Genomic DNA, 16,707 nt, shown 5'->3' with positions numbered 1-16,707 from the left:
TTTCCCCAAGAGACTGGTTGGTAAAGCAGTCCTGTTGAGTGACTTGGGAGGAAAATGCTGGTCCTGAGGTTGCACAGCATCACTTGTCTAGTTTTGCTGCGTTTCTGAGCCTGGAGCTGAAATACAGCTGAGGCCTAGATGTTATCTTTTCGTGGTGCCATAACCTTTTGCAGCTAAGATTCAGGATCTAGAAAAGGGTCTATGCATAAACAGATATACTAGACAGGAAATATAAATTTAGAATGCATGGGGAACCAGGCGGAGACCTACTCTCTAGTGGAGTAGCTACATGAATCTCTGGACCTATAGCTTTTTATTTACTAGAATATACATTTGTCCTTCATCAAAGCAAATAGACATTTCAATGGTAAGATTTGGTAAACAATAAACGGATCGTCAGGTTAGGGTTGTGGTCAGCAAATTGTGGCTCATGAACCACATGCAGCTCTTTGGCCCCTTGAGTGTGGCCTGGGGGAGTGTATTTTGAAGTGGCATTAGAAGAAATTTAAGTTTAAAAAATTTGGCTCTCAAAAGAAATTTCAATCGTTTTACTGTTGATATTTGGCTCTGTTGACTAATGAGTTTGCTGACCACTGGATTAGGGGATTGCCTTCAGATATTCAGCCAGCAGTAGGGTAATATAATGCTGATTCTCAGCTCTTGCTAAATATCAAAGTCCATCAGCCTTCTGATGGACTTCTCACATTTATATGTTAAGTACTTGTTTGTCTTAGCCACCAGCATATCCCATTTTTGTTTTCTTAATAAATTGGGAAAAGTGTATGCCATTTGCAGAGCTCAGGTCCTTTTAAGATTTTTAAATTCAGGGTAAAGGATTGAGTTCTTCCATGTCCTTTTAAATTGCTGTCAGGATCTAAGAAATCAGTTTACTGTTGATGCCTTTTTGGGCCATCAGTTCTTCGAGTCTCTTACCAATCACTATCCAACAGTTTTTTATAGGATCCCTTCTCAATCACTGTCCCCTGTGACATCACAGCAATGATATTCCAATTCTGGATGGTAGACAAACAGTCCGTCTTTTTTGGCTTTGTCCAGGGCAACTTAACTCCGATGCACAGCACATGACTGCTGCCATAGCAAGGCATCTTTACCATCCCCCATCTCTGGACTGTTTCTCCTCTGCCTCATCCCATCTGCAGCCACAAGTACAGAGTGAACAGTTCCTTTCTTGGATTCATTGTTGCAGGAATCCACACGGGTTTGGAGGAATTTTCTGGAAATATTCAAGCATTTCCTTGAACAAAGATTAATAAAGGGACCCTTTCACAAACTAGACTCAGAATTTTCTGTTTAAGCAAATCATTTTCCTTTGGCTTATTCTGACACCAGTGTAATTTCATGGATGTTTCGCAATCAGCATTATAAACAAAAAAATTTTAAAGTAATTAAGGCTCGATGTGATTTACTTACAGTATATTACTATTGCCCCCCCCCCCCTTTTTTTGTTTTAAATTGGGCACATGAAAGTGGGACATTCCTTAAACATATTGCATAGTAAGGAGCCTTACTATGAGATGAAGCATCAGTAAAAAATAGTTAATCTCTACGAATAGGCTCCTGCCTAGTACAACTAAGTTCTCCTGAATATTCACTTATTTCAATTTGCCAGTTTAAATCAGTCTGAAATAAGGCTTATTTTCTAACTTTATTTGTCTTTAGGTGTGGACAGTAAATGACACTAATTGGATTTCTACTATCAGTCTTTGGGTATATTGACATAAGCTTTCTTAGGGAAGCAAAATGCAAATTATTTACTTTTCTTTTGGAAGCCTAATGCGTTGACTTTTAATTACAGTTTTCTAGATATTTGAAGGGAACTTCCTTGTATTTTTCCCCCAGATTAATTTCTAGGGCACATTTTGGGAGTTTTGTTATTTTTTAAACTGTTTTATTTACCCAATATTTATTAAAATAAATTTTTATTGACTTTTTACAAAGAGGAAAGGAAAAGGATAGAGAGTTAGAAACATTGATGAGAGAGAAACATAGATCAGCTGCCTCCAGCATGCCCTTCGTTGAGGATTAAGCCTGTAACAAAGGTTCAGGCTTAACCCTTCACCAGAATTGAACCTGTCACCCCTCAGTCCATGGCCTGACGCTCTATCCACTAGGCCAAACCAGTTAGGGCTGTTTTCTTTCTTTTAAACAGAGCAAGAAACTTGGTTGCTTTTCAGATGCTGGCCAATGCTGTAACGTATACATACCAAGTAAAAGTAACTCTCTTTTTACTTATGGTGTCTTATTGAAGATGAGATTTAATGATAGAATAGTAACTTTTAGTTTACTTTTTAAATAGTAGCAGAAAAGATTTTTAAATTTCTCCTTTTTATTAAGCTTAAAATTTACTTTTAAATAGCATTCTTTTTTGCTATTTCTCATTTATGTATGTATGCAAATTTTTACTTTGGCCTTTACTAGAACCAATTGCTTATAAAAATACTGGCTTCTCATATAAGTGAAACTATATAAACCTAGATTATATTATAAAAAGCTAACTTATTAAGTAATTAAAGTATGCACATTTATTGAAAAAGCAAACCAAGTAAATTTATACATTTGACCTATGAAATATAAACGCTGTACCCTCCAACAGCCTATCTAAAAAGCAGGCTGCCAGAGGCTTTTTGTCTTAAAATTCCATTGCTGAGTAATCCAGTTTTGCTTAAGAAGTATTCAGCAATTTTGCCTTGCTCTCCCTAAGAGGTTGAAACCTTTATAACATTTAACATATATGTATATAAGTACAACACAGTTATTAATTTTTATTTGATAAAGCTTCCCACGTGATTTCAATTATAGTAGATTGGCCTCATTTAGTTCAAAATTATTTCTTTTAAGAAGAGAGTAAATCTTTGAATCATCCCAGGGCCCTTGAAATGTCCCAAGGCTATTTCTCAGTTACAGTCTTGAAATTTAACTTGGAAAGACTATGAAATATACATAACCTAAAGATTATATTATCCCAATATATACTTTTTATAATTATCCTAAAATATGTCAACTAAGTTTAAACTGTTTTTTATATTAAAAATTTGGTTCAGGCCATAGAATTAATCCTCTTTTTTAATCAGACCATATAAAGTATTATATGGTAGGTTGGAATTTTACCAAATATCATACACATAAGGACCACAATATATTTTGAACTACTAATTTCTCCAGAGAAAATACAAAAATAATTTTCTATACTTTATGCATTTTGTTATCACAACCATATAATTTCTCCCAACTTAATTTGAGCATTTAACTTTTAGAAGCCTCAAATTTTAGGTGGGAAGTTAAATACTTAGCATTTCCCAGATTAGTAATATCTTTACATTTTTAAGGATATATTTTTTAAAATACAAGACATGTTTAATTAATGGGTTCAATTCTGTCCTCTAGATTTTTCATATGAGGTAAACTTAGATTGATATTTTAGTATTTTGTCATTTTAAAATATATAGATATTTGACAATTTTTATTATTTAATCCAGCAAACTCCAAAGTTTTAAGTAACCAAAGACTTTGGAACCAGACTGTAGCTATTTGAATTTTAAGACCACCACATTCTTTCTTAGAGATAACATCTAAGGTTACTGCTGCAGAAAGCATGGTCAGTTCCCTCCTTCAAGAAAGAGCGAAGCCAGTCTTCTGCTGGGCTACTGGACCTCCACCATTAGTATACCTAACGTTATCACTGAAAAGCTCCATAACAAATCTTTCAGTTTAGTTATATCTACTTATCCACGTTTTAACAATTTTGAGATTTTAAAGTCAATTGTTATTATCTAAGGCGTGGTCGGCAAACTGTGGCTGGCGAGCCACATGCGGCTCTGTGGCCCCTTGAGTGTAGCTGTTCCACAAAATACCACAGCCTGGGTGAGTCTATTTTGAAGAAGTGGCATTAGAAGAAGTTTAAGTTTTAAAACTTTGGCTCTCAAAAGAAATTTCAATTGTTGTACTGTTGATCTTTGGCTCCGTTGACTAATGAGTTTGCCAACCATTGATCTAAGGCATTTACTTTGGCAAATTCTGTAACAGATATATCTTATTGACTATCAGTGGCTTTGATGTTAACTTTGGAATAGGTACATTCCATTATCCAAGAACTACCATTTATTATGGAAATAGTAATCTTGATGCCTAAACCGAGCCTGTACATTTTTCTTGTGCCATTTACGTCATCTTTTAGAGAAAAAACTATCTTGGGTTTATTCTATAGCATCTGTAAAGAGAATGGAGCTCATCTTTAAGAGGCCATCAAAATTCGGGTAAGGCACACCTTTCTCTTAATCCAGCCTTTTTCTCTTCGTGCCTACAGAAATCCCAAATTTATCCCTAAATTCTGCCAAAATTTAAGTAATGGACTGGGAAATAAAAACATGGTGAAATGAGACTTTAAATAGCTCTCTGGAGAGTGGGCATCCATTTTATAGGATTACCAAAAGACTTAGTAATTGATGGGGATACATATACCGCTCATATTCTTTCTACCCACTCCCCCATCCTGTTTGCTATGGGGAAATTCAGTAAAGGCCTGGCGACCTAAGTTTCTTTTCTTATTAAATTAAAGCCATGCTTAATAAACTAACAATAAATACATTAAGCTAAACAAAAAGGACAGATAAAACAATCAACAGACAATTGCCTATAACATATAGACAAGACTTAATAGAGTTCTTTTCATGTTGTATTTTACTCTCCATAGCATTAACTGGCCTGTAAAGTTACTTTAGCTAAAATCTGCCTGTCCCAAGGCGTCATATGGTAATTTTAGACAAAGCACCAAAGAGTCTCCTTGCAACTTCATCCTCTAGCTTCTGAGCCCTTCCACACTAGAGGTGGTGGATCCCAGGCCTTTTTAGTTATTACAGACTTTTGATTCCTAGTACAAATTACACATTTTGCAATTTGAACAAGAATCCACATAGTTAAAAATGGCAATTGTACACTCAGTGACTGGAGTCAGCAGCTTTTAAAGGACTTTTGGTGGGGTTTTTCCTGGGCAGAGACTTCTTTATGCACATTGGAGGGCAGATAATGGAATGTAGTCACCACAAGTGAAATATGGTTTCAGCAAAGGGAATGTCCATAGTGAAATGACCTGAAAAGCCAGTTCCTGGGTGAGGGATATCAATTCAATTGCTCATTCAAAACTAACACTAATATATCTATCTATATATCTATCTGTGTTTGTGTATATATGAGTGTTTCCCTTTTTCTTCATGCCCAGGTCTCTCTCTTCTTCCCTCTGTCTAGATTCCTGTTTTTGCCAACAGTAATTTTTTCCTTCATCTGTTTGAGTCTATTTTCTCTGTTCAGTTGTTTACTTTTAATCTCCTTAAATAGATGCTTCATTTCCAGGATTTCTGATTGGCTCTTTCTTAAAGTTTCAATTTCTTTGGTAAAGCACTCATTTTGTTCATGATGTTTTCTAAGTGCATTGAATTACCTGTCTATGTTTTCTCACATCTTGTTGAGTATATTCTAAACTGTAATCTTAAAATATCTATGACTTATATCACATACTTCCATATGTTCCAGCCTCCTTTCTGGAGATAATTTTTTTTGTTGTTGTCATCCTCATTACTGTGGTTATTCATGATATTTGCTGCCCTCCTTTGCTTAAGCATTTGTCTCTGAAGAGATCTTTCTACTACATTCCAGTAGATGGCGCTGAGTTGCAAGATTTTTTTTTTTTTGCCTCTGTGATCTCCCAGACTTAAACTACTGCAGCTTCTCTAAGAAAGTACAGCCTTGCCAAAACAGGTTTGGCTCAGTGGATAGAGCGTTGGTTTGTGGACTGAAGGGTCATTCGGGTCAAGGGAGTGTGCATTGGTTGTGGGCACATCCCCAGTGAGGGGGTGTGCAGGAGGCAGCTGGTCAATCGTTCTCTCTCATCAATGTTTCTAGTTCTCTATCCCTCTCCCTTCCTATCTGTAAAAAATCAATACAAATATATTTTAAAAAAAAAAAAAAAAAGAAAGAAAGAAAGAAAAGAAAGTACAGCCTTGCTTGCTGCTTGGGAGTGGGGTTTGTTTTGCCTTCAATGTAATGACCACCCCTTACTTCCCTGAGGTTCTGACTCTTTTGGGGATCAGTCACAGAGGGAATCAGCAGTTCTACTGGGACAGCTTTTGGTTTACAGATAATATGCTCCTTGACCTAACTTCAAGGGAAATGGGAGGCGAGTTTTGGCACTCCAGGTAGTAGAAGAGCTCGTGGTTCTGTTTCTTGGTCTGAAATATCAGTGCAGGCCCAACAATAGAGAGGTGCATGGCTCTCTCAGGCTAACTCAGACACTGTTTGCTCCCTTGCCCATTGCCCTTTTGGGTTGTCCCTCCCCCTATCCCTGTAGCTCAGAAGTGCCTGCTGCTCCAGCTTTCTCCCATCTCCCAGCCAGTGGAGCATTGAGCTCCCTGCTGCAGGGCTGTGTCTGTTGGCTTTCTACACTTTCCTCCCTTCTCTTCTCCTTGTTTATTTATTGCTGGTGGCCCGCATTCAGATGTTTCAATGCGCGGGTCTCTCAGTCATACCTCTGTGTCTGTCGAGCAGGAATTTTTTTGTTGCATTATAATCAGTTAACTTTCTGACATTTCACGGGGAGAGCATAAGCTCTCTAAGGCCACCATTCTTCTGATGTCACTCTAGAGAACAATTTAAGATCACTTTTCTAGTCCAGCATTTTTCTTCTCCAGTTGAGGAATCTGAGACCTATTGAGATTATAATTGTGCTTTTCTTTGGTCCTAATCTATAAGTGTTCTCCTGATTTGGAACATTGAAGAAAAATACTTCTAAATTAACAAAGTGATTTTGGGACTTTTGAGTGGTAAGTCTCAACAACTTTCCTGTTTCCATTTATTGCCACTACTGTTCCTCTGGACATTTATGTTCTCATGCCTAATTTTGTACAGTAATCTCTTACAATCATTTGATACAACCATCATAATAAATTATCATAAACTTAGAGGCTTAAAACAACAAATTTATTTTCTCACAGTTTTGGTGTATAATGGTCAGCAGGTGCACATTCCCTCTTGAAAGCTCTAGGAATCATGTTTCCTTCTGATCCTGGATTCTTCAACTTTTGTTGCCTACATGCGCTCTTTGACTTGGGACTGCATCACTCCATTCTCTGCCTCTGTACAGGCCTTCTCCTCTGTCTTTCCTTTAGTCTGGCTTCAAAGGTTGTTAGATTTAGATTAGTCTGGCTCCACAGGTTATTTTTTTAATTTTTTTTTTCATTGAACCCTTTACCACTCATAATTTTAAGCCTCATTCTTGACTCTGGGAAGTTTCATACTACTGAACCATAAGTTCCATGTACTTGTTTAGAGATGTCTCTTTTAAAACAGTAAATTTTAGATTTTTGGGTTATTACTGCATGTGATATAAATATATAAATACAAATATGTATATTTTTACTTATATTTTTATGCCTGCATTATTTTATATATATGTGTGTGTGTGTGTGTGTGTGTGTATATATATATATATATATATATATATATATATATCTGCAGTATTCTAGAATGCTGTTACTTATGAGAATTGATATTACATTAATGTCTTTGAAGAACTAGTTCTTAAATATTTCTGCCTAATCCGAGAATATTTGTATGTTCACAGGCTTTCCTGTTTGTATGTAACATTTATAATTAGACAAAGTAAAGTCAAAGAAGTAAATTCAATAGTATGGTTAAATATAATTTCTTTGGTTAGGAATTATTTACCACTGATTATAAATTTTGCTGCTAGAATAACAGCAAAGCCTAAGAGTATATAATTCTATAGCATTTTGGGGAATACATTTTATTATAATGATTAAAACTTAAATTTGTTTAGAAATTGCCATAGTTCCACAGGTTGAAATAGGAATTAAAAGAGCAAATTCATAGTATCGTTATGAAGTTCTGTTCTCCCACACCTTTCACCTCTGGTGGAAATAGTGCTGATTGAAGAACTATAGTTCCCCTCCAATGTTTTATTTTGAAAATCTCTGAGCTTTTGAATGTCTCAACTAATAGCCCTTCTAGGTTTTCTCTCAATTAAACATTTATGTGCACAGCATTATAGAGTTGGAAAGATTACCTTTTTGAAGCTAAGAGGCTTCTTGTATGTGTTTTTTTCACTGGCCATATGATGAGGACCAATCACTTCACTATTTAAAATGAAGTTAGATAAGTGCCCTCTAATTTCTCTTCCAGATCTAAGATTTTGTGCTTTTATTCTGAAAACTAGAGGCCTGGTGCATGAAATTCATGCACTCGGGAGGTGGGGGGAAATCCTCAGCCGGGCCTGCACCCTCTCGCTGTCTGGCAGCACTACTATTGATCACATTGCTGAGGGAGGCCCTGCCCACTCGCCACAGTGACACAGGATGAGTCGCCTAGGCCTCCCTTGGCTTGGTGATTGATCTTAGAGTTCCCCTGATGGATCGCCCTGCAGCGGGTGGCTCAGGCCTTCCTCTGTGGGGCAATCTCAGAGCGTCCCCTTCCCCCCCTCCACCCGAGCAATTGCCCCACCAGCCAGTGACCTGGGCGTCCCTCTGCAGGGCTATCATGGGACAATGGCGGGGTCCCCCGACCATTCGCATCACACTCACTTTGGCTGGCCTGGTGTCAGTGTGTGTCATAGCCTGGTAGTCCTGACAGTCTTTCTGCTATTCAGCTGTTTGGTCGATTTGCATATTATACTATTTTTATTATATTGTAGATACTAGAGGCCTAGTACATGAAATTTGTACATGGAGAGGTGTCCCCTCAGACCAGTCTTCACCCTCTCCAGTCTGGGACACTTCAGGGGATTTCTGACCGCTGGTTTCGACCCTATCCCCAGCAATCAGATATTCATTCCTTTTATAATCCAGAACTGCTGGCTCTTAACCACTTGCCTGCCTACCCACTTGCCTGCCTACCTGCTTGGTCACCCCTAACTGTCCCCTCCTGCCAGCCTGGTCACCCCCTCCGGTCTGGTTGCCCCAACTGTTCCCCCTCCCCCAGCAGCCTGGTTGCCCCACATAGCCTGCTCTTCAGTCGTTTGGTCGTCCCTAACTGACCCCCCTGCCATCCTGGTCACCCCACGCAGCCTGTGTTCAGTTGTTTCAGTAATGACGGTCCCTGGCTTTTTATATATTAGGATGAAGGAATTGTGGTTTTAAATATAAAGTAAGTCCAAGAGAACCTTTATTGATGTTCATTGCTTAAATAAAGTTATTTTCTTTTTTGAAATTAAAAAGTAGTGATTAGGAATAGATGGTAGAAATGACATTTTAGGAAGATCATTTTAGAAAGTCTGAAATTACTACTTAAAGATTAGTTGGGGTAAATATGATATAGTAGGGTGAAATCTTTATTTAATCTTAATATGTGGGAGGTATTGTAGTAGAAGTTTATAATTTTTGTATCTTTTATTGCTGTTGGTTACATGTAAGTCATTATTATAGAAACCTAAACTTTAAAAATTAGCACTTTGAGACTGATTTTTTAAAATCTTTATAGAAAATACTAGATCTGTCATTAAGAAATAAGTTAACTTTTATCGAACCTCTCTTCTAGATTTGTACTATCTAGAACTTTCTGCAATGAAACAATATAAGCTGTACTTTTCGTGGCTCACTAGGCACATGGGGCAATTGAGCATGAAATCTAGCTAGTGTAAATGAAAACCTGAAATTTCCGTTTTATTTAATTTTAATTTAAATAACCACAGGTGGCTTAGTGGCTGGGACATTGCTGTTCTAGGAAGTTCTGAACACTGTGCCAGAGGATAATTAGAATACTAGTTCTATTGTAGTTCTCTACTATGTCATTTCCGATTACTGCACTTTACCAGATCTTTGCTTAATCTGAAATGGTCTTCTTTAGCCCCGTGGTTGGTAAACTGCAGCTCCTGAGCCACATGTAGCTCTTCGGCCCCTTGAGTGTGGCTCTTCCACAAAACACCACAGCCTAGGCGAGTCTATTTTGAAGAAACGGCATTAGGAGAAGTTTAAGTTTAAAAAACTTGGCTCTCAAAAGAAATTTCAATTGTTGTACTGTTAATATTTGGCTCTGTGGTCTAAGGAGTTTGCTGACCACTGTCCTAGCCTATGAAAATCTTATGTTCAGAGCATATCTTAAATGATAACCTCTTGCAAAGCATTTCCTGATGTCTAGACTATGATTAATGGCACTTATTACAGCAGTTCCCATTTGTTCACCATGGATATGTTCCAAGAACCCCAATGGATGCCTGAAACTGTGGACAGTACCAAGCCTTGTATATAATACTAGAAGCCTGGTGCATGAAATTCGTACATTGGGGGGTTCCCCCTCAGTCCAGGTGATGTATGACTGCCGGTCTACATCTCGGGGATCAGGCCTAAACCAGCAGTCATACATCCTTCTCACAGTCCTGGACTGCTGGCTCCTAATTGCTCACCTGCCTGCCTGTCTGGTTACCATTAACTGCCCCCAACTTCCCATTGGCCTGATCACCCCTCACTGCCTCTGCGTGCTGGCCTGATTACCCCTAACTGAACCCCCTGCCAGCCTGGTCACTCCTAACTGCCCCCTCCCCCCACTGGCTTGGTTGCCCCCAACAGCCCCCTCTGCTGACCTAGTCTCTCCCAACTACCTGCCTGCCAGCCTGGTTGTCCCCAACAGCCTTCCTGCCGGCTTAGTCACCCCTAACAGCTCCCCTGCTGGCCTTGTTCCTCCCAACTACTCCCCCTGCGGGTGTGGTTGCCCCCAACAGCTCTCCCGCCGGCCTGGTTGTCCCAGGCAGCCTGCTTGTTGAGTTGTTTGGTAGTCCCTCATTAACCCCCTGCCAGCCTGGTTTCCCCATGCAATCTGCTTGTTCAGTCTTTTGGTCGTCCCTTGGGCCGGCCTTGGGCATTGACTGGACAGCTGACATCTGAGGCTTTCCTGCACCTCAGGCTTTCCTGCTGGTGGCCTGAGGGTACTGGGCACTGCCATCTTGTGGCTGTGGGCACCACCATTTTTGAAGGTGGGGCAGTCAATTAGCATCCCTCCTTATTGGCTATGGGTGCTGTCATCTTTGCAATGGCACGAAAGTCGATTAGCATGTTAAATCTTTATTAGGTAGAATGTTTTATACAGTAAGTGGGTAACAATTACAATAAAATAAGACAGTTGTAATAATACACTCTAATAGAAGTTATGTGAATAACTTTGGGGCCATTATTAAGTGAAATAAGGGTTATTTGAACACTAAAGACCTGTTTCACGAAGATTTGTGCAATAGGCCTTCTTTCTCCTGGCTGCTGGCACAGTTTTACTCTGGCACCCAGGACCCAACCTCTCGCTCTGGCCGCTGCCTTCTATCTTTGCTCCAGCTGGAGTCTTCGCTCAGTCTGACTGCAGAGTCTTCACTCTGGCCGGAGCCTTCAGTCTTCTCCACTCCAGCCGGAGCACTGCTCCTGTAGCTCCCTCCACCCCTTGCCTTCCCACTCATATCAGGCATTCTGCTCAGCCGCTCCACTCCTGCATATACAAATTAACCTGCCATCTTTGTTGGGTTAATTTGCAAACTCATGATTGGCTGGTGGGCGTCATGGAGGTAGTCAATTTGTATAATTCCCTTTTATTAGTGTAGTCAAGCACTGTGAAATACTCTATTTACTCTCATTTTTTTTTCTTTTTTAAAATATATTTTATTAAGTTTTTACAGAGAGGAAGGGGGAGGGATAGAGAGTTAGAAACATCAATGAGAGAGAAACATTGATCAGCTGCCTCCTGCACACCTCCCACTGGGGATGTGTCCGCAACCAAGGTACGTGCCCTTGACCGGAATCAAACCTGGGACCTTAGAGTCGGCAGGCCTACGCTCTATCCACTGAACCAAACAAGTTTCGGCTACCCTCAGTTTTCTTGATCTTCTGTCTGATCTCTTTGCCTGCCTTTATAGTAAAATTCCTAACGAAAGTATAAGTGTTCTCCAATCCCTCTTCTCACTTTTTTGTTTAACAGCTTTATATGTAACAAGCTGCACATATGTAAGGTGTGCACTTTTATAAGTTTTAACAAAATGCAGACATGTTAAATTGCAAGTACAATAAAGGTAATAAATGTTACCCATCATCCCAAGAGATTTCTTGTGTCCTCTGTTAAATCATCTATCTTATAACTTCTCCTCTATTCTCAAGCAAACACTGATTTGCTTTCTGTCACTATGAAATAGTTTGCATTTTTTAGAGTTTTATATGAATGGAATCATACTATTTGTATTCTTTTTTGGTCTTCTTTGAGCATAATTATTTTGAAATTCATCCATGTTGTGTGTATCAGTTTATTTTCTTTTATTGCTGAGCAATATTTTGTTATATGTATATTTAAAAACATTTTTTATATATTTTAATTTTTTATACCAGTTTTACTTCAGAGCAAAATTAAATCGAAAGTACAAAGTACCCCTTATGCCCTTCACTCTAACCTCCCCCTCTCCTTCTAGGATGATCAACAAATCATTATCTCCTACCAAAGTGGCACATTTATTACAATGAACCTACACATCATTATCACTTAAAGGCTATAGTTTACATTACAGTTTACTGGTAGTGGTGTACATTTTGTATCTCATCAAATGTATAATGAATGGCATGCATCTGCCAATATAGTATTATACTGAGTAGTTTCATTGCTCTAAAAATTCAGTGTTCCACTTATTCATTTCTCCCACCCCTCAAACCCCTTACCATCACAGTCTTTTTGTTTTTCAGCTTTGTCTTTTCCAGAATATCATATAGTTGGAATCTTAACCTTTACAGATTGGCTTTTTTTTTTTTTTTAAACAGGTGCATTTTAAGGTTGCTTTAGGTCTTTTTGTGGCTTGATAGCTCAGTTCTTTATAGCACTGAGTAATATTCCTTTGGATATACCATAACTTATCCATTCACCTATAGAAGGGTACTTCGGTTGCTTCTACATTTAAAAATTATGAAGCTGATAGAAACATCGTGTGCAAGTTTCCTTATGGACATATGTTTTCTACTCATTTGGGCAAGTATCAAGGAAAACAATTGCTGAGTCTCATTATATGAATATATTTAGTGTTGTAGAAACTGTCAAACTTTTCCAAAGTGGCTGCACCATTTTTCATTCTTACCAGCAATGAATGGGGTTCCTATTGTTTCATGTTCTTGTCAGCATTTGGTGGTGTCAGTGTTTAGATTTCCACCATTTATATTTACCATCTGTATATCTTTTTTGTAAGGACCTTTTTATTAGTATAGATGAATGAGATTATGTTGTATTTTTCTTTCACTGGCTGGCTTATTTCCTTAGCATAATGCTCTCCAGTTCCATCCATGCCATTGCAAATGGTAACAATTCCTTCTCTTCTATAGCAGTGTAGTAATCCATTGTGTAGATGTACCACAGTTTTCTAACCCACTCATCTGCTGATGGGCATTCAGGCTGTTTCCAAATCTCATATATTGTAAATTGTGCTGCTATGAACATAGGGGTGCATATATCCTTTCTGATTGGTGTTTATTTTTTCTTGGAATGTAGCATTCCTAGAAGTGGAATCGCTGGGACAAATGGCAGTTTCATTTTTAATTTTTTGAGGAAAAAACAAGGTTTTCCACAGTGGCTGCACCAGTCTGCATTCTCACCAGCAGTATATGAGGGCTCCTTTTTCTCAGCATTCTCTCCAGCACTTGTCCTTTGTTGATTTGTTGATGATAGCCATTCTGACAGGTGTGAAGTGGTACCTCCTTGTTTTGATTTGCATTTCTCCATTAACTAGTGACTTTGAACATGTTTTCATATGTCTCTTGGTTTTCTGAATGTTCTCTTTTGAAAAGTGTCTATTTAGGTCCTCTGCCCATTTTTTATTGTATTGTTTATTTTCCTTTTGATAACTTGTCTGAGTTCCCTCTAAATGTGGAAGATTAAACCCTTATTGGAGATAACATTGGCAAATATGTTCTCCCAGCAGTGGGCTTGCTTGCTTGTTATTTTGTTGATAGTTTTTTGCTGTGCAGAAGTTTTTTATTTTGATGTAGTCCCATTTGTTTATTTTCTCCTTAGTTTCCATTACCCTAGGAGATGTATCATTAAATATATTGCTAAAACAAATGTCTGCTATTTTGCTGCTTATGGCTTCTTATAAAATTTTAATGGTTTCCCATCTTATATTTAAGTCCTTGATCCATTGTGAGTTTTTGTGTAGGGTGTAAGTTGGTGGTCTATTTTCATTTTTTTGCAATTTTCTGTCCATTTTTCCCATCACCGTTTATTGAAGAGTCTTTCTTGATTGCATTGTATTGTCTTGCCTTCTTTGTTAAATATTAATTGCACATAATAGCTTTGTTGATTTCTGGGTTCTCAGTTCTGTTCCACTGGTCTATATGTTGTTCTTGTGCCAGTTCCAGGCAGTTTTCAGAAAAGTGGCTTTGTAGTATAGCTTGATATCTGGTATTGTGATCCCTCCAACATTGTTCTTCTTTCTCAAGATTACTGCAGCTATTTGGGTGTTTTTTTTTTTTATTCCAGATGAATTTTTGGAGAATTTATTCTAGGTCTTTGAAGTATGCCATTGGTATTTTAATGGAGATTGCATTGAATTTATAGATTGCTTTGGGTAGTATGAATATTTCAATGATGTTGATTCTAGCAGTCCATGAACATGGTATATTTTTCCATTTATTCTTGTCTTCCTCTATCTCTTTTTTCAGAGTTCTGAAATTTTCTGAGTACAGTTCTTTTATCTCCTTGGTTAAAATTATTCCTAGGTATCTCAATTTTTTGTTGTTGTTGTAATGGTAAGTGGGATTGCTTTTTAAATTTCTTTTCCTGTGATTTCATTATTGGTATATAGAAAAGCCATAGATTTCTGGGTGTTAATTTTGTGTCCTGCTACATTGCCGAATTCATTTATTAAATCTAGTAGTTTTTTTTACGGAATCTTTGTTGTTTTCTATGTACAATATCATGTCATCTGTGAGTAAGAACAGTTTTACTTCTTCTTTTCCAATTTGGATGCCTTTCTTCTTTTTGTTTGGTCGCAATGGCAAGTACTTCCACTACTATGTCGAACAGGAGTGGTGAGAGTGGGCATCTCTTTCTTGTTCCTGTTCTTAGTGGAAATGGTTTTAGTTTTTGACTATTGAGTGTGATATTGGCTGTGGGTTTGTCATATATTGCTTTTATGTTTAGTTATGATCCTTCTATTCCCACCTTACAGAGGATTTTTATCAAGAAAGGGTATTGGATTTTGTCAATTGCTTTTTCTGCATCAATGAATATTATTATATGGTTTTATTTCTGTTTGTTTATATGGTGTGTCACATTTATTGATTGGTGGATATTGTACCATCCTTGCATCTCTGGAATAAATCCCACTTGGTCAATGTGTATGATCTTTCTAATGTATTGTTGGATTCAATTTGCTAGAATTTTTGTTGTTGATTTTGGCGTCTATGTTCATGAGGGATATTGACCTGTAATTCTCTTTGTATTGTCGTTATCTGATTTTTGGGATTAGAGTAATGCTGGCTTTGTAGAAACAGATTGGACGTGCTCCCTTCCTCTTGAATTTTTTTGGAATAGTCTGAGGAATATATGTTTTATTTCTTCTTTGAATGTTTGGTAAAACTCTCCTGTGAAGACATCTGGTCCAAGGCTTTTGTTTGTTGGAAGATTTTTTATTGCTTAAATTTCCTCTATAGTTATTGGACTATTCAGATTTTGTTAATCCTCTTGGTTGAGTTTTGGAAGGTTTTATTTTTTTAGGAATATTTATATTTCTTCTAAGTTGACCAGTTTGTTGGAGTAGAATATTTTTTTTTAATAATTCTTCGTATTTCTGTGGGGTCTGTTGTTATTTCACCTCTTTCGTTTCTGATTTTATTTGGGTCCTCTCTCTTTGCTTCTTGGTGAAACTGGCAAGAGGTTCATCGATCTTGTTTAACCTTTCAAAGAAGAAGCTCTTGGTTTCATTGATCTTATGTATTGTTTTTTTGTTTGTTTTTCGTTTTTTATGTTTTTGGTCTCTATGTCATTTACTTCCACTCTGATCTTTATTATTTCCTTACTTCTGCTCACTCTGGGATTCTCTTGTTGCTCTCTTTCTAATTCTTCAAGTTGCAGAGTTAGATGGTTTATTATCAGTTTTTCTTGTTTTTCTGAGGTAGGCCTGTAATGCTATGAATTTCCCTCTCAGTACTGCTTTCATTTGTGTCTCAAAGATTTTGGATTGTTGTGTTTTCATTGTTGTTTGTTTCCAGGCTGTGTTTTATTTTTTTCTTTGATCTATTTGGTAACCCACTCATTTTTAATAGTATGCTCTTCAGCCTCCAAGTGTTTGAATTTTTGTGATTGTTCTTGCTGTATTTGATTTCTAATTTTATGCCATTGTGATCTGAGAAGATACTTGATTTGATCTCAATCCTCTTGGATTTGGAGAAACTTTGCCTGTATCCCAATATGCTGTCTATCTTTGAAATTGCCTCATGTGTGCTTGAGAAGAATGTATATTCTGTAGTTTTATGATAGAATGTTCTAAAGATGTCAGTTAAGTCCATCTGATCTAGTGTGTCATTTAGGATTGAAGTTTCTTTGCTTTTTTTTTTTTTTTGTCTAGAGGATTTATCCAGTGATGTTAATGGGGTGATAAAGTCTCCTACTATGATTGTGTGCTGTCAATCTCACCACTGATACCTTCCAGAAGTTGTTTTTTTTTTGTTTTTTTTTTTT

General features: G+C 37.6%; 1 protein-coding gene and 1 long non-coding RNA gene across 3 annotated transcripts in view; one reads left to right on the top strand and one right to left on the bottom strand.

Annotated features, from left to right (window-relative positions):
• The window catches only part of NECTIN3 (nectin cell adhesion molecule 3), a 118,274-nt gene that overhangs the window by 20,271 nt on the left and 81,296 nt on the right, over window positions 1–16,707 (top strand). The gene's annotated exons all lie outside the window — the stretch shown is intronic.
• LOC118722805 lies at window positions 5,038–12,721 on the bottom strand. The gene is made up of 3 exons (XR_004989132.1): window positions 12,708–12,721; window positions 6,073–6,076; window positions 5,038–5,165 (listed from the first exon to the last, which is right to left on the bottom strand). It is a non-coding gene; the product is annotated as an uncharacterized LOC118722805 (long non-coding RNA).

Source organism: Pipistrellus kuhlii, unplaced genomic scaffold, assembly GCF_014108245.1.
Source record: "Pipistrellus kuhlii isolate mPipKuh1 unplaced genomic scaffold, mPipKuh1.p scaffold_m20_p_2, whole genome shotgun sequence".
NCBI classification, from domain to species: Eukaryota; Metazoa; Chordata; class Mammalia; order Chiroptera; family Vespertilionidae; genus Pipistrellus; species Pipistrellus kuhlii.
This window is presented reverse-complemented; position numbering and strand designations above follow the sequence as displayed.